Source organism: Lampris incognitus, chromosome 12 (genome assembly GCF_029633865.1).
Source record: "Lampris incognitus isolate fLamInc1 chromosome 12, fLamInc1.hap2, whole genome shotgun sequence".
NCBI lineage: Eukaryota > Metazoa > Chordata > Actinopteri > Lampriformes > Lampridae > Lampris > Lampris incognitus.
This window is the reverse complement of record NC_079222.1, coordinates 30,484,424-30,504,325: the sequence shown is the minus strand read 5'-3', so window position 1 is coordinate 30,504,325 and position 19,902 is coordinate 30,484,424. Positions and strand designations below refer to the sequence as shown.

Sequence of the window (19,902 nt, the reverse complement as noted above, 5' to 3'; positions counted from 1 at the left end):
ATAATTAGGGGACAGTTTTACACTTGTTCTGTGACTGTACCTGAGCACCGTTCCCTAGTTTGTTGGAGCAGTAGGCAGTTCGTCACTCTCATAATCTGAAGTTAGTGAGTTCAACCCTTATACCGCCAGAATGGTTTTATATTCGCTGTAGATTTGTGTCATGAACTCTTATCTTCAGATTACTGATCAAGCAGAATGTTCAAACCCGTTATTGCTGATCATTTCAGTGTTCTAGAAATACAATAACGATTCTTGCACTGGATATATAAACTGGATTAGCAGCCTTATCTACTACTACTACTATTACAGCTACTACTATTACTACTAACTTCGGCGGCTCCCGTTAGGGGTCGCCACAGCGGATCATCCGTTTCCATTTCTTCCTGTCTTCTGCATCTTCCTCTGTCACACCAGCCACCTGCATGTCGTCCCTCACCACATCCAAAAAATTCCTCTTTGGCCTTCCTCTTTTCCTCTTCCCTGGCAGCTCCATATTCAGCATCCTTCTCCCAATATACCCAGTATCTCTCCTCCACACATGTCCAAGCCATCTAAATCTTGCCTCTCTTGCTTTATCTCCAAACCGTCCAATTTGAGCAGTCGCTCTAATATAATTATTCCTAATCCTGTTCTTCTTCGTATCTCCCAATGGAAATCTTAGCATCTTCAACTTTTGCCACCTCCAGCTCTGCCACCTCCAGCTCTGCCTCCTGTCTTTTCGTCAGTGCCACTGTCTCCAAACCATATAACATAGCTGGTCTCACAACCGTCTTGTAAACCTTCCTTTTAACTGTTACTGGTACCCTTCTGTCGCAAATCACTCCTGACACTCTTTTCCACCCACATTTTAACTAGATTGTTTAACACAATCTTGGAAAGCGAGAGAATACCTGAGGAGTGGAGAAGAAGTATACTGGTACCGATTTTCAAGAACAAGGGCAATGTGCAGAACTGTAGCAACTACAGAGGTCTAAAGTTGATCAGCAGTATGGTTTCATGCCACGAAGGAGCACCACAGATGCGATGTTTGCTTTGAGAATGTTGATTGAGAAGTATAGAGAAGGTCAGGAGTTACTTTGTGTCTTTGAAGACACCGATTTCCCGACTGATACCGATTTTCAACAACAAAATCGGTATCAGTAGACTCTGGTAGACTCTTCTTGGTAAACATCGGATCACAAAGAGCCACGCATATCAATAGCTCTGACAACGACTCCTACAGGATAAATTCTGAGTCTCATCACTAGCCAGTCAGACTAGCTTGGTCTAGTCAGAAAGGCACGAACTAAGGAAGCCTCTTGGATGAGAGGCGAAACGTCTTCACGGATATATACCAAGTCCAGTTGCACTTGATTCAACTCCTTTGGATACAGAAGATACAGAACACTTCTTTATTCCCTTTTTTTTCGAACAAAATAATTCAACAGAAATGTATTTATTTTTTTCTAAGGGGGGGGTTAGACTGCCCCAGCCCTCGACTGAGTGAGGGGATTATTCTGCCCCTTTAACCACTCAGTGTGTCCCACAGCACCTGTTTAACTAATTTACAAAGTCCGTCAGGTGGAGTGGAGGACAACGTTGCCTCACAGGGTACCTCCGGGCAGACCCAGTCTGTGGTTGGGGTGAGGTCTCACTGGAGACAGGTGTGGGGTCTGGGGGGGCACCATCTGCAGCTGTAATCTGCAGATCATCAGGTAGGTCGGCGGGCAGCTCAGGTGCTGCAGTGGCGCTACTAATGTTCTGCTGGCGTTGTGTTGTGCCAGGTGGTTTAATACATGGACCTGGTCTACAGTAAACTGGTCAAATGGTTGGACTATATTGAACAGATGAAACGAACTGCCTGGCAGGACAGAGACATCATGACACGTGTCCCTGGGTTGTCCATCATGACATGTGTCCCTGGGTTGTCCATCATGACACGTGTCCCTGGGTTGTCCATCATGACACATGTCCCTGGGTTGTCCTTCATCATGACACATGTCCCTGGGTTGTCCATCATGACACGTGTCCCTGGGTTGTCCATCATGACACATGTCCCTGGGTTGTCCTTCATCATGACACATGTCCCTGGGTTGTCCATCATGACACGTGTCCCTGGGTTGTCCATCATGACACATGTCCCTGGGTTGTCCATTATGCAGTCGGAATGTCAGACATACCGTTAGGATCAGAGCTGAGGTCTAATTCAACATGTGCATGTCAGGGTATTCAGAGAGGTTTGCTTCCGCTTCTGCCCGAACCTAAAAAAGGCCTGACCCAACCACAACTCACCAGCTGTCTTCTCCAGCTCACTAAACTGCCCTGTACTGTACAGACTTGATGGGATCACAGTCACATCAGCTCCTGTGTTTATCTTGAATTCTGTCTCTATGTCAGCTAATTTCAGCTTTATCAGCCACGGAGCTTCAGAATCTTCTGCATTAACAGAGCCTAAGAATGCAACGTCCTCTTCGCTGTCACTGTCGGCCATGTTCACTTCTCCTACAGTGTTTGATCGGCAGACTTTTGCATAATGCCCCCTTTTCTTGCAGAAGTTACAGACTGCATCGCGAGCTGGACATAGTTGCATGCTATGCGCATCCTTCCCACATCTTTTGCATTGTGCACGGTATGACTTACTCTGGACTGGCACCCTTGCCCCTCTCTGCTTCTCTCTCCCGCCGTTTCTCCAACCTGCACTAACAGCATCCAATTCTGTGCTTGCATCTGCTGTTCTGAAGTTGCTTCTAAGCATGTGTTGCTGCTTTTTGACTTGATCGCTCTGGCGAACCCTAATGACCGCTCTATCTAGCGTCAACCCCGGGTCCATTTGCAGCTGCTCAGATAGATTTTTATCTCTTAGCCCCACTACTAGCCTATCATGAATCATCTCACTGTGTACTTCACCATAACCACAATGCTCTGCTAGGCAATGAAGTGCTGTAATAAAACTATCAGCTGTCTCACCTACTTCTTGGTGTCTCTGATTAAACTTAGCCCGTTCAAATATCACATTCACCCGTACTACAAAGTGCGCATCAAACCTGGCCTTCACCGTGCCGTACGCGTTTGCTTCATCTGGCGTGGATTGGAGTGAAGTTAGCGCATCCTCTGCCTCTACTCCCATAGTGTATACAAGGGTGTTGATCTGGTTCTCTTCGGACTGTAGCTCCAAGCCTGAAGCTATACGGAACCTCTCGAATCTCTGAATCCATTTCGGTCACTCATCTGGCTTGCTGAAATTGAATTGCGCCGATAGAGGAACTAGAAAACGGTCCAATCTTCTCCCCTCGTGTTGATGCTAGCCCGTGCTGTGACCAGTGTCCTGACGCTAGTTAGCTTTGAAGCTCGCTAGCTATCGTGCACACACCACCGAGACTCCGGTTATTAACCCAATTGCTTGGTCCTTTTTTTCCTTTTAGCACAAATGCCGAGATATCTTCATCCCAGTGCATGTAAGTGGCTTACAGTGACCACTTCTGACACCATGTTATATCAGGTTCACGGAGCATAAAGGAGACGCGTCAGGCATGATGTCCGGAACTCGAAATATCCTCTAGTTCCCCGGTGGGCATTGGGTGGCATTGTTTGAGGACGTCGGGAGTTGCAGAGAAGTATGTAGGAGTGGTGCAGGATATGTATGAAGGAAGTGTGACAATGGTGAGGTGTGCGGTTGGAATGACAGATGGGTTCAAGGTGGAGGTGGGATTAAATCAAGGATCGGCTGAGCCCTTTCTTGTTTGCAATTGTGATGGACAGGTTGACGGACAAGTTCACGCAGGAGTCTCCGTGGACGATGATGTTTGGGGATGACGTTGTCATCAGTAACAAGAGTAGGGTGCAGGTTGAGCAGAGCCTCAAGAGAGAGGTGAAGAAGAGAGTGCAGGCAGGGTGGAGTGGGTGGAGAAGGGTGTCAGGATTGGCAGCCTTATACGGAAAATAAATCTCGTGGTTATACTTCACAGTACTGATCTCCATAAATATTGAAAGCCTGTCGTCACAGTTAATTTCCGTGTTGTAGAAATACAATAAGTATGCTTGCTTAAGATATACCTATGTGGCATCCATCTACAAAACAGCAAAATGCTGGCAAAGCTGAACTGGATTGGCAACCCTGTATAGTAGGTAAGTCTAGCAGTTAAAGCGACAATAATTGTTGCGGTCTTAAGAGGCCTGCTCAAACGTAACACAGCCAATTCCTCTGGAGAATGCGGGCATCGATCCCGCTACCTCTCGCATGCGAAGCGAGCGCTCTACCACTTGAGCTAATTCCCCTCACGCAACGAAGAAGAACCCCATTCAGTAGTCTTTATTTCACGTCATAGTTGTGGCGAAATGACAATAAAGTGGTGATTTTCATTCTCTGGCTATGAGCATTCTTTAGAATCATATACTCACAAAATGAGGCAGAGCTTAGCTTAGCTCTTTCCCAGTCAGTCTTAGTTGGCAAACAAAAGCATAGCTAAGACGTGTCACCTTACTAGAAAGATGAGTCGACATGGATTCATTGCATATGGTCCCCAACCGTAGAGTGATAATGATGAGCTCTACGGTAGATTACTTTCCCACAACTGTTGGCTTGCTCCTATTCACACCGAGCGAGGACTCCTGGTTTTTAATAACTGGCTTTCATTTTTGACCCACAAAATTGACATTTATGGGGGTGACTTGATGGGGGAGGGTAGTGGGATTTATAGGTGTCTCTTGTTTGGATTTCCGATTTTGCATACGCTAACTTACCAATCAGCATTTCTTGGGCACTTAAGGTTACCGGAAGGGCCTGGGTAGCTCAGACGGTAGATAATCCCACTTTTAATCTAAGGGTCCAGGGTTCAAGTCACTGTTCCGGCGCTTGTGTCAAACTTCAGAGGAGTCTTCAAAAGCTGCAGTACAGCTGCTCAAGAGTTTCTTTATAATCGTATGCACGGTTGTTAGTTTCCTGATGAACTCCTGCTCAAGCAACTCCAATCAAATGTGGTGCACACAGAAGACCAGTGGAAACAAAGTGACAAGAACGTCTTGTCAAATATGCTGAAACACAAGTCATTACATTAAGTCATACTTGCTACGTGGTTTGATATGAGCACATGTTATTTCCTATTGCTTACAACACTACAATTTTCCTGGTTTTGAGGTGCTTTAAGAAGACCGCACTTGGAGAAACTGGATAATTAGGGGACAGTTTTACACTTGTTCTGTGACTGTACCTGAGCACTGTCCTCCCTCACCACATCCATAAACCTCCTCTTTGGCATTCATCTTTTCCTCTCCCCTGGCAGCTCCATATTCAGCATCTTTCTCCCAATATATCCAGTATCTCTCCTCCACACATGTCCAATCCATCTAAATCTTGCCTCTCTTGCTTTGTCTCCAACCCGTCCAATTTGAGCAGTCCCTCTAATATAAGCATCCCTAATCCTGTCCTTCTTCGTCACTCCCAATGAAAATCTTAGCATCTTCAACTCTGCCACCTCTAGCTCTGCCTCCTCTCTTTTCGTCAGTGCCACTGTCTCCAAATCATATAACATAGCTTGTCTCATAACCGTCTTGTAAACCTTTTGTTTAACTCTTGCTGGTACCCTTCTGTCGCAAATCACTCTTGACACTCTTCTGCACCCACTTTTTACACTAGATTGTTTAACACAATCTTGGAAAGCGAGAGGATACCCGAGGAGTGAAGAAAAGGGTATACTGGTACCGATTTTCAAGAACAAGGGCAATGTGCAGAACTGTAGCAACTACAGAGGACTAAAGTTGATCAACCACAGCATGAAGATATGAGGAAGAGTAGTGGAAGCTAGGTTAAGAGGAGAGGTGATGATCAGCGAGCAGCAGTATGGTTTCACGCCGCGAAAGAGCAGCACAGATGCGATGTTTTCTTTGAGAATGTTGATTGAGAAAAGTAGAGAAGGTCAGAAGGAGTTACATTGTGTCTTTGTAGATTTAGAGAAAGCATACGACAGGGTTCCTAGAGAGGAGGGGGGGGGCATTGTTTGAGGACGTCGGGAGTTGCAGAGAAGTATGTAGGAGTGCTGCAGGATATGTATGGGGGAAGTGTGACAATGGTGATGTGTGCGGTTGGAATGTCAGATGAGTTCAAGGTGGAGGTGGGATTACATCAAGGATCGGCTCTGAGCCCTTTCTTGTTTGCAATGGTGATGGACACGTTGACGGACAAGATCACGCAGGAGTCTCCACGGACGATGATGTTTAGGGATGACATTGTCATCTGTAGCGAGAGTAGGGTGCAGGTTGAGCAGAGCCTCGAGAGAGGTGAAGAAGAGAGTGCAGGCAGGGTGGAGTTGGTGGAGAAGGGTGTCAGGATTAACAGCCTTATACAGAACATACATCTCGTTGTTACACTTCACGGTACTGATCTCCATAAATACTGAAAGCCTGTCGTCACAGTTAATTTCCGTGTTGTAGAAATACAATAAGTATGCTTGCTTAAGATATACCTATGTGGCATCCATCTACAAAACAGCAAAATGCGGGCAAAGCTGAGCTGGATTGGCAGCCCTGTATAGTAGGTAAATCCTGCAGTTAAAGTGACATTAATCGTTGAGGTCTTAAGAGACCTGCACAAACGTAACACAGCCAACTCCTCTGGAGAATGCGGGCATCGATCCCGCTGCCTCTCGCATGCAAAGCGAGCGCTCTACCACTTGAGCTAATTCCCCTGCCACGTCAAATAAGAACCCCATGCAGTAGGGTTTATTTCACGTCATAGTTGCGCGGCAAAAGGACAATAAAGTGGTGTTTTTCATCCCTTGGCTATGAGCATTCATTAAAATCGTATACCACTAAATGAGGCAAAGGTTAACTTGGCTCTTTCCCAGTCAGTCTTAGGTGACAAAGAAAAACGTAAGACGTATGGCCTTGCCGGAAAGATAATTCGACATGGATTCATTGTATCTGGTCCTCTACCCTTGAGGGATAATGATGATCCATACGTTTAGATTACATTCTCACAACTGTTGGCTTGATCCAATTCAGACCGAGCAAGGGCTCTTGTTTTTTTATAATTGGCTTTAATTTTTTTGACCCACAAAATTGACATTTATGGGGGTGACTTGATGGGGGAGGGTAATGTGATTTATAACGGTCTGCTGTTTGGATTCCAGATTTTGTATGCACAAGTTTACAATTTGGAATTAGTTGAAAGTTCAAAATAAATGAAAATTTTAAAAAAAATTGTAGATTTGTTTTTCCTCATCTGAATTGGGGGTGAAAGGATAGGGGGCGTCATACATTGCACAGAAATTAATTGTGACTTCAAAGCCCTCGGGGTCTAAATTATAATTTACGGCTATACAGATAAATTTGACTTGAGCTACATTTCAGCAATCAGCAATTTCTTGGGCACTTAAAATAACCAGAAGGGCCTGTGTAGCTCAGACGTTAGAGCATCAGACTTTTAATCTGAGGGTCCAGGGTTCAAGTCCCTGTTCAGGCGTTTATTTCGAACTTCGGAAGAGTCTCCATTAACTAAAGTGAGGCTGCTAAAGACCTTCTTTATAAACGTATTCACAGTTGCTAGTGTCCTGATGAACTCCTACTCAAGCAACTCCAATCAAATACGATGCACATAGAAGAGCAGTGGAAACAAAGCGACATGAACACATTTTCAAATATGCTGAAAGGAAGCCCTTAGATTATGTCACAATTCATATGAGGTTTCGTATGAGCACATGTTATTTCCAATTGCTTACAACACTTATATTTCTGGCTTTGAGGTGCTTTAACAAGGCCGCACTTGAAGACATTGGATAATTAGGGGACAGTTTTACACTTGTAGTGTGACTGTACCTGAGCACCGTTCCCTAGTTTGTTGAAGGAGTAAGCAGTGCGTCAGTCTCATAATCTGAAATTCGTGAGTTCAACTCTCATACAGACAGAATGGTTTTATATTTCGCTGTAGATTTGTGTCATGAACGCTTATTTTCAGATTACTGATCAAGCAGAATGTCCGAACCCGTTATTGCTGAACATTTCAGTGTTCTAGAAATACAATAACGATGCTTGTCCAGTATCGTTACGTCTTCCTGCGTGACCATGCTGTACCTCTTTAAAATTAGAGTAAAATTGCACTGGATAAATAAACTGGATTATCAGCCTTATATGTAGCATAAGTCTCATAATTACACTTCACAGTGCTGATCTCTGTAAATATTGAAAGCCTATCGTCAAAGTTCATTTCAGTTGTTGAAATACAATATTTATGCTTGCTGAAGTTATACCTATGTGACACCCATCTAAAAAAACAGCACAATTCTGGCAAAGCTGAACAGGATTGGCAGCCCTGTATAGTAGGGAAGTCTTGCCGTTAAAGTGACAACAATTGTTTAAGTCTTAAGAGGCCTGCGCAAACGTAACACAGCCAAGTCTCAGCCAACTTCTCTGGAGAATGCGGGCATCGATCCCGCTACTTCTCGCATGCAAAGCGCGCGCTCTACCACTTGAGCTAATTCCCCTCACGCATCGACGAGGAAATCCATAGAGTAGGGTTTATTTCACATCATAGTTATATGGCGAAATGAAATTAAACATCCCTCGGCTATGAGCCTTCATTGAAATCGTATACTCACTAAATGAGGCACAGGTCAGCTTAGCTCTTTGACGTTTACTGCTAACTTATCTAGCTGTGTTGAAATGTCTTGTTCTAGCTGTGCTCTCCTCTTAGATTGGTGGTCTCTCTTACAGAGACTTGTCCATCTGTCAGCAAATGGAACTTCGTTCCATAAGGTTAAATTTGACTGACACTCCAGATATCTTAGAGCTTTGGCCTTAAAGTCAGCCCATTAGGTTTGCGACCGTGCGAAGGATAGCTTAACCACATCAGCAAATGAAGCTTTGTTTATCCTGGTCCCGCAAGGTAGGAGTGCTCCCTTGCAACAGCTGTTTGGACTCATTTGCAGTCTCTCATCCTCAGTGCACAGTGTTTCTCTGTTTTTGCTTGTCCTCTCAGCCACCATTAAACAAAACATGTTAGCAGTAGGCGAATCTATTGCCGACTACTTTAAACCTAGCATTGCCAACTGATGTTCGCTTTTATCTAAGGCCAGAGCTACCGACACTGAAGCTAATCTTAGGGTGCTGGCATGACATAGGCAGAAACAGGAGGGCGAGGCACATAACGCACACAGTAGAAACTTCAAACTCCACACAGGGGACGACCCGGGGTGACCTTCAAGGTTAGATTACCCCAGGGCTCAAACCAAGGACCTTCTTGCTGTGACGCAACCGCTCTAACCACTGCGCCACCGTGCTGTGTGCCGGCTTTGTGATGGCGTGGCGGCCTGTCTAGGGTGTCTCCCCCCCTGCCGCCCAATAACTGCTGGGATAGGCTCCAGCATCCCCGCGGCCCTGAGCGCAGGATAAGCAGTTCGGATAATGGATGAACGGATAGAAACTTCAACGTTTTTTTTTATTTTATTTTTTTATGTCAGCACCAATGATACCAAATTAAACAATGTTAGGTGACAAAGAAAATTATCGCGAAGACTTGTGACCTTGCCAGAAAGATGAGTCGACATGTACTCATTGTATCTGGTCCCCTACCCTTGAGGGATAACGATGAGCTCTACGGTAGAGTACTGTCTCACAACTGTTGGCTTGCTGCTATTCAGAAAGAGCAAGGACTCTTGGTTGTAATAACTGGCTTTCATTTTTTGACCTACAAGATTGACATTTACGGGAGTGACTAGTGGGATTTATACGTGTCTCCTGTTTAGATGTCCGATTTTGTATGCGCAAGTTTAAAATTTGAAAATTTTTGAAAGTTCAGAATAAAAGAAATATAACAAATAAATAAATTCCCATTTACATTTTTCCTCATCTGAATCGAAGGTCAAAGGATAGGGGTGGCATACATTGCACAGAAAGTAATTGTGATTTCAAAGCCCTCTGGGACCAAATTATATTTTAGGGCTACATAGATACATTTACCTTGAGATACATTTCACCAATCACCAATTTCTTGGGCACTGAAGATTATTGGAAGGGCCTGGGTAGCTCAGACGGTAAAGCATCAGATTTTTAATATGAGAGTCCAGGGTTCAAGTCTCTGTTCAGGCGTTTGTTCCAAACTTCAGAAGAGTCTTCATTAACTAAAGTGCAGCTCCTCAATACTTTATTTATAAACGCATACACAGTTGCTAGCGTCATGAAGAACTCCTGCTCAAGCAACTCCAATCAAATGTGGTGCACATAGAAGAACAGTGGAAAAAAGTCACATGAACGCCTTATCAAATATGCTGAAAAAGAAGTCCTTAAATTATGTCACAATTCATAGGAGGTCTGATAGGAGCACATGTTATTTCCTATTGCTTACAACACTTAGAAAATTATTGGTTTTGAGGTGCTTTAACAAGACCGCACTTGGAGACATTGGATAATTAGGGGACAGTTTTACACTTGTTCTGTGACTGTCCCTGAGCGCTGTTACCCTAGTTTGTTGGAGCAGTAGCAGTTCGTCCGTCTCATAATCTGAAGTTCGTGAGTTCAACCCTCAAACAGCCAGAATGGTTTTATATGTCGATGTAGATTGTGTCATGAACTCTTATCTTCAGATTACTGATCAAGCAGAATGTCCAAACCCGTTATTGCTGATCATTTCAGTGTTCTAGAGATACAGTAACAATGCTTGTCCAATACCGTTACATCTTCCTGCGTAACAATGCTGTACCTTTTTAAAATCAGAGTAAAATTGCACTGGATAGATAAACTGGATTATCAGCCTTATCTACTACTAATACTACTACTACTTCTACTTTTACTACTACTACTACTACCTTCGGCTGCTCCCGTTAGGGGTCGCCACAGCGGATCATCCGTTTCCATTACTTCCTGTCTTTTGCATCTTTCTCTGCTACACCAGCCGTGAGCGAGTCTGGAGGATACCAATACTCCATACCAAAGCTGTAACCCTATTCTGGCTGTCGGCCCGAACACCCCTTGAACAGAGTCTGCGTCGTGTTATTTTTTAATGTATACTGACTCCAGGGCGGACGGAGGGAGAATACAGTTGTACAGACGGGAGACAGTAGTCCTCATGGCGGTTTAGGCAGAGCAGGTTTTCTGCATTTCTTAGCTTCCTCATACACAGCACCACTCGCAGCATACAGGCAGCTTGTAACACAAAACGGAACTGGCTCTACAGTAGCCACGGAGGGACAAAAGACTCAGAATTCGGCAACGCTCAAGAAGGAAAAAATACGTGCCAACAATGCAAGATCATCCTCTGCCGGCGAATAAGTGTAACTCCCTTCCTTACATCTACCCCCGCTATGTTTGATGGCGTCACCGCTATCAGATTAAGTTCACAAGTAGCCCATAACTCAAAACACAGCCATGATGAGATGCGTGTGTCATGGGGTATGTACATGTGTGTCACTCTCTGCCACCCTCTTGTTCATCTTTACTTTAGCTCTCTTCCATATTCTCTATCCCATGTCTATCTTCGGCTGAACTGAGTGGGGGGTCCAGGGTCTTTAATTCATACGTCAGTCTCTTTGGCGGGGGTTTCTCCTGACCCTTATTGACTCGGAAGGTATGTGTTTTACCTGGGGAGATTTCTTTTCCTCTTCATTGTTGGATCTTTGAGATTTATTCTCCTCCTCTGGCTCACTCTGATCACTTCCACTCATTTCATCCAGTTGCCCCATACCAAGATCCTTCTCAGTCTTCCCCCTTCCGCAGTCTTCCCCATCAGACTCACTGCACGGCTGGTGTGACAGAGGCATGTCTTCCCCCACCACATCCATAAAATTCCTCTTTGGCCTTCCTTTTTTCCTGTTCCCTGGCAGCTCCATATTCAGCATCCTTCTCCCAATATACCCAGCATCTCTCCTCCACACATGTCTAAACCATCTCAATCTGTCCTCTCTTGCTTTGTCTCAAAACCGTCCAATTTGAGCAGTCCCTCTAATATAATCATTCCTAATTCTGTCCTTCTTCGTCACTCCCAATGAAAATCTTAGCATCTTCAACTCTTGCCACCTCCATCTCCGACTCCTGTCTTTTCGTCAGTGCAGCTTTCTCCAAACCATATAACATAGCTGGTCTCACAACCATCTTGTAAACCTTCCCTTTAACTCTTGCTGGTACACTTCTGTCGCAAATCACTCCTGACACTCTTCTGTACCCACTTTTTACCTAGATTGTTTAACACAATCTTGGAAAGCGAGAGAATACCTGAGGAGTGGAGAAGAAGTATACTGGTACCAATTTTCAAGAACAAGGGCAATGTGCAGAACTGTAGCAACTACAGAGGTCTAAAGTTGATCAGCAGTATGGTTTCATGCCACGGAGGAGCACCACAGATCCGATGTTTGCTTTGAGAATGTTGATTGAGAAGTATAGAGAAGGTCAGAAGGAGTTACATTGTGTCTTTGAAGATTTAGAGAAAGCATACGACAGGGTGCCGAGAGAGGAGGTGTGGTATTGTATGAGGAAGTTGCAGAGAAGTATGCAGGAGTGGTGCAGGATATGTATGAGGGAAGTTTGACAGTGGTGAGGTGTATGTTTGGAATGACAGATGGGTTCAAGGTGGAGGTGGGATTACATCAAGGATCGGCTCTGAGCCCTTACTTGTTTGCAATGTGATGGACAGGCTGACGGATGAGATCAGGCAGGAGTCTCCGTGGACCATGATATTTGCGGATGACATTGTGATCTGTAGTGAGAGTAGGATGCATGTTCAGGAGAGCCTGGAGAGGTGGAGGGATGTACTGCAGAGAAGAGAGATGAAAGTCAGTAGGAGCAAGACGAAATACATATGCGCGAATGAGACGGAGGACAGCGGAATGGTGAGGATAGAAGGAGTAGAGGTGACGAAGGCATATAGGGTCAACTGTCCAAAGTAACGGGGAGTGCAGAAGAGAGGTGAAGAAGAGAGTGCAGGCAGGGTGGAGTGGGTGGAGAATGGTGTCAGGATTGGCAGCCTTATACGGAAAATAAATCTCGTGGTTATACTTCACAGTACTGATCTCCATAAATATTGAAAGCCTGTCGTCACAGTTAATTTCCGTGTTGTAGAACTACAATAAGTATGCTTGCTTAAGTTATACCTATGTGGCATCCATCTTCAAAACAGCAAAATGCTGGCAAAGCTAAACTGGATTGGCAACCCTGTATAGTAGGTAAGTCCTGTAGTTGAAGTGACAATAATTGTTCAGGTCTTAAGAGCCCTGCACAAACATAATACAACTATCTCTCAACCAACTTCTCTGGAGAATGCGGGCATCGATCCCGCTACCTCTCGCATGCAAAGCGAGCGCTCTACCACTTGAGCTAATTCCCCTCCCACAACAAACATGAACCCCATTCAGTAGTGTTTATTTCACGTCATTGTTGTGTGGCGAAATGACAATAAAGTGGTGATTTTCATCCCTTGGCTATGAGCATTCTTTAGAATCATATACTCACAAAATGAGGCAGAGCTTAGCTTGGCTCTTTCCCAGTCAGTCTTAGGTGACAAACAAAAGCATAGCTAAGACGTGTCCCCTTACTAGAAAGATGAGTCGACATGGATTCATTGTATTTGGTCCCCAACCCTAGAGGGATAATGATGAGCTCTACGGTAGATTACTTTCTCACAACTGTTGGCTTGCTCCTATTCACACCGAGCGAGGACTCCTGGTTTTTAATAACTGGCTTTCATTTTTGACCCACAAAATGGACATTTATGGGGGTGACTTGATGGGGGAGGGTAGTGGCATTTATAGGTGTCTCTTGTTTGGATTTCCGATTTTGTATACGCTGACTTACCAATCCGCAATTTCTTGGGCACTTAAGATTACTGGAAGGGCCTGGGTAGCTCAGACGGTAGAGCATCAGACTTTTAATCTGAGGCTCTAGGGTTCAAGTCCTTGTTCAGGCGTTTGTTTCAAAACTTCAGAAGAGTCTTCAAAAGCTGCAGTGCAGCTGTTTAAGAGTTTCTTTATAATCGTATGCACAGTTGTTAGTGTCCTGATGAACTCCGGCTCAAGAAACTCCAATCAAATGTGGTGCACACAGAAGACCAGTGGAAATAAAGTGACAAGAACGTCTTGTCAAATATGCTGAAACACAAGTCATTACATTAAGTCATACTTGCTACGTGGTCTGAAATGAGCACATGTTTTTGCTTACAACACTAGAATTTTCCTGGTTTTGAGGTGCTTTAACAAGACCGCACTTGGAGAAACTGGATAATTAGGGGACAGTTTTACACTTGTTCTGTGACTGTACCTGAGCACTGTACCCTAGTTTGTTAGAGCAGTAGGCAGTGTGTCAGTCTCATAATCTGAAGTTCGTGAGTTCAACCCTCACACAGCCAGAATGATTTCATATTTTGATGTAGATTTGTGTCATGAACTGTTATCTTCAGCTTACTGATCAAGCAGAATGTCCAAACCCGTTATTGCTGATCATTTCAGTGTTCTAGAGATACAGTAACAATGCTTGTCCAATACCGTTATATCTTCCTGCGTGACAATGCTGTACCTCTTTACAATCAGAGTAAAATTGCACTGGATATATAAACTGGATTATCAGCCTTATCTACTACTACTACTACTACTACTACTACTACTACAATTACTGCTATTACTACAAATTTCGGCTGCTCCTGTTAGGGGTCGCCACAGCGGATCATCCGTTTCCATTTCTTCTGCATGTTCTTCTGTCACACCAACCACCTGCGTGTCCTCCCTCACCACATCCATAAACCTCCTCTTTGGCATTCATCTTTTCCTCTCCCCTGGCAGGTCCATATTCAGCAACTTTCTCCCAATATATCCAGTAGCTCTCCTCCACACATGTCCAAGCCATGTAAATCTTGCCTCTCTTGCTTTGTCTCCAACCCGTCCAATTTGAGCAGTCCCTCTAATATAATCATCCCTAATCCTGTCCTTCTTCGTCACTCCCAATGAAAATCTTAGCATCTTCAACTCTGCCACCTCTAGCTCTGCCTCCTCTCTTTTCGTCAGTGCCACTGTCTCCAAATCATATAACATAGCTTGTCTCACAACCGTCTTGTAAACCTTTTGTTTAACTCTTGCTGGTACCCTTCTGTCGCAAATCACTCCTGACACTCTTCTGCACCCACTTTTTACACTAGATTGTTTAACACAATCTTGGAAAGTGAGAGGATACCCGAGGAGTGAAGAAAAGGGTATACTGGTACCGATTTTCAAGAACAAGGGCAATGTGCAGAACTGTAGCAACTACAGAGGTCTAAAGTTGATCAACCACAGCATGAAGATATGAGAAAGAGTAGTGGAAGCTAGGTTAAGAGGAGAGGTGATGATCAGCGAGCAGCAGTATGGTTTCATGCCGCGAAAGAGCAGCACAGATGCGATATTTTCTTTGAGAATGTTGATTGAGAAAAGTAGAGAAGGTCAGAAGGAGTTACATTGTGTCTTTGTAGATTTAGAGAAAGCATACGACAGGGTTCCGAGAGAGGAGGGGTGGCATTGTTTGAGGACGTCGGGAGTTGCAGAGAAGTATGTAGGAGTGCTGCAGGATATGTATGGGGGAAGTGTGACAATGGTGATGTGTGCGGTTGGAATGTCAGATGAGTTCAAGGTGGAGGTGGGATTACATCAAGGATCGGCTCTGAGCCCTTTCTTGTTTGCAATGGTGATGGACACGTTGACGGACAAGATCACGCAGGAGTCTCCGTGGACGATGATGTTTGGGGATGACATTGTCATCTGTAGCGAGAGTAGGGTGCAGGTTGAGCAGAGCCTCGAGAGAGGTGAAGAAGAGAGTGCAGGCAGGGTGGAGTTGGTGGAGAAGGGTGTCAGGATTAACAGCCTTATACAGAACATACATCTCGTTGTTACACTTCACAGTACTGATCTCCATAAATCCTGAAAGCCTGTCGTCACAGTTCATTTCAGTGTTGTAGAAATACAATAAGTATGCTTGCTGAAGATATGCCTATGTGGCATCCATCTACAAAACAGCAAAATGCGGGCAAAGCTGAGCTGGATTGGCAGCCCTGTATAGTAGGTAAGTCCTGCAGTTAACTTGACATTAATCGTTGAGGTCTTAAGAGACATGCACAAACGCAACACAGCCAACTCCTCTGGAGAATGCGGGCATCGATCCCGCTGCCTCTCGCATGCAAAGCGAGCGCTCTACCACTTGAGCTAATTCCCCTGCCACGTCAAAGAAGAACCCCATGCAGTAGGGTTTATTTCACGTCATAGTTGCGCGGCAAAAGGACAATAAAGTGGTGTTTTTCATCCCCTTGGCTATGAGCATTCATTAAAATCGTATACTCACTAAATGAGGCAAAGGTTAACTTGGCTCTTTCCCAGTCAGTCTTAGGTGACAAAGAAAAACGTAAGACGTATGGCCTTGCCGGAAAGATAAGTCGACATGGATTCATTGTATCTGGTCATCTGCCCTTGAGGGATAATGATGATCCATACGTTTAGATTACATTCTCACAACTGTTGGCTTGATCTAATTCAGACCGAGCAAGGGCTCTTGTTTTTTTATAATTGGCTTTAATTTTTTTGACCCACAAAATTGACATTTATGGGGGTGACTTGATGGGGGGAGGGTAATGTGATTTCTAGGGGTCTGCTGTTTGGATTCCAGATTTTGTATGCACAAGTTTACAATTTGGAATTAGTTGAAAGTTCAAAATAAATGAAAATTTAAAAAAAAATTGTAGATTTGTTTTTCCTCATCTGAATTGGGGGTGAAAGGATAGGGGGCGTCATACATTGCACAGAAATTAATTGTGACTTCAAAGCCCTCGGGGTCTAAATTATAATTTAGGGCTATACAGATAAATTTGACTTGAGCTACATTTCAGCAATCAGCAATTTCTTGGGCACTTAAAGTAACCAGAAGGGCCTGTGTAGCTCAGACGTTAGAGCATCAGACTTTTAATCTGAGGGTCCAGGGTTCAAGTCCCTGTTCAGGCGTTTATTTCGAACTTCGGAAGAGTCTTCATTAACTAAAGTGAGGCTGCTAAAGACCTTCTTTATAAACGTATTCACAGTTGCTAGTGTCCTGATGAACTCCTACTCAAGCAACTCCAATCAAATACGATGCACATAGAAGAGCAGTGGAAACAAAGCGACATGAACACATTTTCAAATATGCTGAAAGGAAGCCCTTAGATTATGTCACAATTCATATGAGGTTTGGTATGAGCACATGTTATTTCCAATTGCTTACAACACTTATATTTCTGGCTTTGAGGTGCTTTAACAAGGCCGCACTTGAAGACATTGGATAATTAGGGGACAGTTTTACACTTGTAGTGTGACTGTACCTGAGCACCGTTCCCTAGTTTGTTGAAGGAGTAAGCAGTGCAGTCTCATAATCTGAAATTCGTGAGTTCAACTCTCATACAGACAGAATGGTTTTATATTTCGCTGTAGATTTGTGTCATGAACGCTTATTTTCAGATTACTGATCAAGCAGAATGTCCGAACCCGTTATTGCTGAACATTTCAGTGTTCTAGAAATACAATAACGATGCTTGTCCAGTATCGTTACGTCTTCCTGCGTGACCATGCTGTACCTCTTTAAAATTAGAGTAAAATTGCACTGGATAAATAAACTGGATTATCAGCCTTATATGTAACATAAGTCTCATAATTACACTTCACAGTGCTGATCTCTGTAAATATTGAAAGCCTATCGTCAAAGTTCATTTCAGTTGTTGAAATACAATATTTATGCTTGCTGAAGTTATACCTATGTGACACCCATCTAAAAAACAGCACAATTCTGGCAAAGCTGAACAGGATTGGCAGCCCTGTATAGTAGGGAAGTCTTGCCGTTAAAGTGACAATAATTGTTTAAGTCTTAAGAGGCCTGCGCAAATGTAACACAGCCAAGTCTCAGCCAACTTCTCTGGAGAACGCGGGCATCGATCCCGCTACTTCTCGCATGCAAAGCGAGCGCTCTACCACTTGAGCTAATTCCCCTCACGCATCAACGAGGAAATCCATAGAGTAGGGTTTATTTCACATCATAGTTATATGGCGAAATGAAATTAAACATCCCTCGGCTATGAGCCTTCATTGAAATCGTATACTCACTAAATGAGGCAGAGGTCAGCTTAGCTCTTTGACGTTTACTGCTAACTTATCTAGCTGTGTTGAAATGTCTTGTTCTAGCTGTGCTCTCCTCTTAGATTGGTGGTCTCTCTTACAGAGACTTGTCCATCTGTCAGCAAATGGAACTTCGCTCCATAAGGTTAAATTTGACTGACACTCCAGATATCTTAGAGCTTTGGCCTTAAAGTCAGCCCATTAGGTTTGCGACCGTGCGAAGGATAGCTTAACCACATCAGCAAATGAAGCTTTGTTTATCCTGGTCCCGCAAGGTAGGAGTGCTCCCTTGCAACAGCTGTTTGGACTCATTTGCAGTCTCTCATCCTCAGTGCACAGTGTTTCTCTGTTTTTGCTTGTCCTCTCAGCCACCATTAAACAAAACATGTTAGCAGTAGGCGAATCTATTGCCGACTACTTTAAACCTAGCATTGCCAACTGATGTTCGCTTTTATCTAAGGCCAGAGCTACCGACACTGAAGCTAATCTTAGGGTGCTGGCATGACATAGGCAGAAACAGGAGGGCGAGGCACATAACGCACACAGTAGAAACTTCAAACTCCACACAGGGGACGACCCGGGGTGACCTTCAAGGTTAGATTACCCCAGGGCTCAAACCAAGGACCTTCTTGCTGTGACGCAACCGCTCTAACCACTGCGCCACCGTGCTGTGTGCCGGCTTTGTGATGGCGTGGCGGCCTGTCTAGGGTGTCTCCCCCCCTGCCGCCCAATAACTGCTGGGATAGGCTCCAGCATCCCCGCGGCCCTGAACGCAGGATAAGCAGTTCGGATAATGGATGAACGGATAGAAACTTCAACGTTTTTTTTTTATTTTATTTTTTTATGTCAGCACCAATGATACTAAATTAAACAATGTTAGGTGACAAAGAAAATTATCGCGAAGACTTGTGACCTTGCCAGAAAGATGAGTCGACATGTACTCATTGTATCTGGTCCCCTACCCTTGAGGGATAACGATGAGCTCTACGGTAGATTACTGTCTCACAACTGTTGGCTTGCTGCTATTCAGAAAGAGCAAGGACTCTTGGTTGTAATAACTGGCTTTCATTTTTTGACCTACAAGATTGACATTTACGGGAGTGACTAGTGGGATTTATACGTGTCTCCTGTTTAGATGTCCGATTTTGTATGCGCAAGTTTAAAATTTGAAAATTTTTGAAAGTTCAGAATAAAAGAAATATAAAAAATAAATAAATTCCCATTTACATTTTCCTCATCTGAATCGAAGGTCAAAGGATAGGGGTGGCATACATTGCACAGAAAGTAATTGTGATTTCAAAGCCCTCTGGGACCAAATTATATTTTAGGGCTATATAGATATATTTACCTTGAGATACATTTCACCAATCACCAATTTCTTGGGCACTGAAGATTATTGGAAGGGCCTGGGTAGCTCAGACGGTAAAGCATCAGATTTTTAATATGAGAGTCCAGGGTTCAAGTCCCTGTTCAGGCGTTTGTTCCAAACTTCAGAAGAGTCTTCATTAACTAAAGTGCAGCTCCTCAATACTTTGTTTATAAACGCATGCACAGTTGCTAGCGTCATGAAGAACTCCTGCTCAAGCAACTCCAATCAAATGTGGTGCACATAGAAGAACAGTGGAAAAAAGTCACATGAACGCCTTATCAAATATGCTGAAAAAGAAGTCCTTAAATTATGTCACAATTCATAGGAGGTCTGATAGGAGCACATGTTATTTCCTATTGCTTACAACACTTAGAAAATTATTGGTTTTGAGGTGCTTTAACAAGACCGCACTTGGAGACATTGGATAATTAGGGGACAGTTTTACACTTGTTCTGTGACTGTCCCTGAGCGCTGTTACCCTAGTTT

The 19,902-nt window shown here is 44.0% G+C and overlaps 7 non-coding genes across 7 annotated transcripts; 3 read left to right on the top strand and 4 right to left on the bottom strand.

Moving 5' to 3' along the window:
- Positions 1-4,181: 4,181 nt before the first annotated feature.
- Positions 4,182-4,254, bottom strand: trnaa-cgc (transfer RNA alanine (anticodon CGC)). The gene has a single exon. It is a non-coding gene; the product is annotated as a tRNA-Ala (tRNA).
- Positions 4,255-6,586: 2,332 nt separating this feature from the next.
- On the bottom strand, positions 6,587-6,659 carry trnaa-ugc (transfer RNA alanine (anticodon UGC)). The gene has a single exon. It is a non-coding gene; the product is annotated as a tRNA-Ala (tRNA).
- A 703-nt stretch (positions 6,660-7,362) lies between these two features.
- Positions 7,363-7,435, top strand: trnak-uuu (transfer RNA lysine (anticodon UUU)). The gene has a single exon. It is a non-coding gene; the product is annotated as a tRNA-Lys (tRNA).
- Positions 7,436-13,209: 5,774 nt separating this feature from the next.
- Positions 13,210-13,282, bottom strand: trnaa-ugc (transfer RNA alanine (anticodon UGC)). The gene has a single exon. It is a non-coding gene; the product is annotated as a tRNA-Ala (tRNA).
- Positions 13,283-13,788: 506 nt separating this feature from the next.
- Positions 13,789-13,861, top strand: trnak-uuu (transfer RNA lysine (anticodon UUU)). The gene has a single exon. It is a non-coding gene; the product is annotated as a tRNA-Lys (tRNA).
- Positions 13,862-16,055: 2,194 nt separating this feature from the next.
- On the bottom strand, positions 16,056-16,128 carry trnaa-ugc (transfer RNA alanine (anticodon UGC)). The gene has a single exon. It is a non-coding gene; the product is annotated as a tRNA-Ala (tRNA).
- A 706-nt stretch (positions 16,129-16,834) lies between these two features.
- trnak-uuu (transfer RNA lysine (anticodon UUU)) lies at positions 16,835-16,907 on the top strand. The gene has a single exon. It is a non-coding gene; the product is annotated as a tRNA-Lys (tRNA).
- The last annotated feature ends 2,995 nt before the right edge of the window (positions 16,908-19,902 follow it).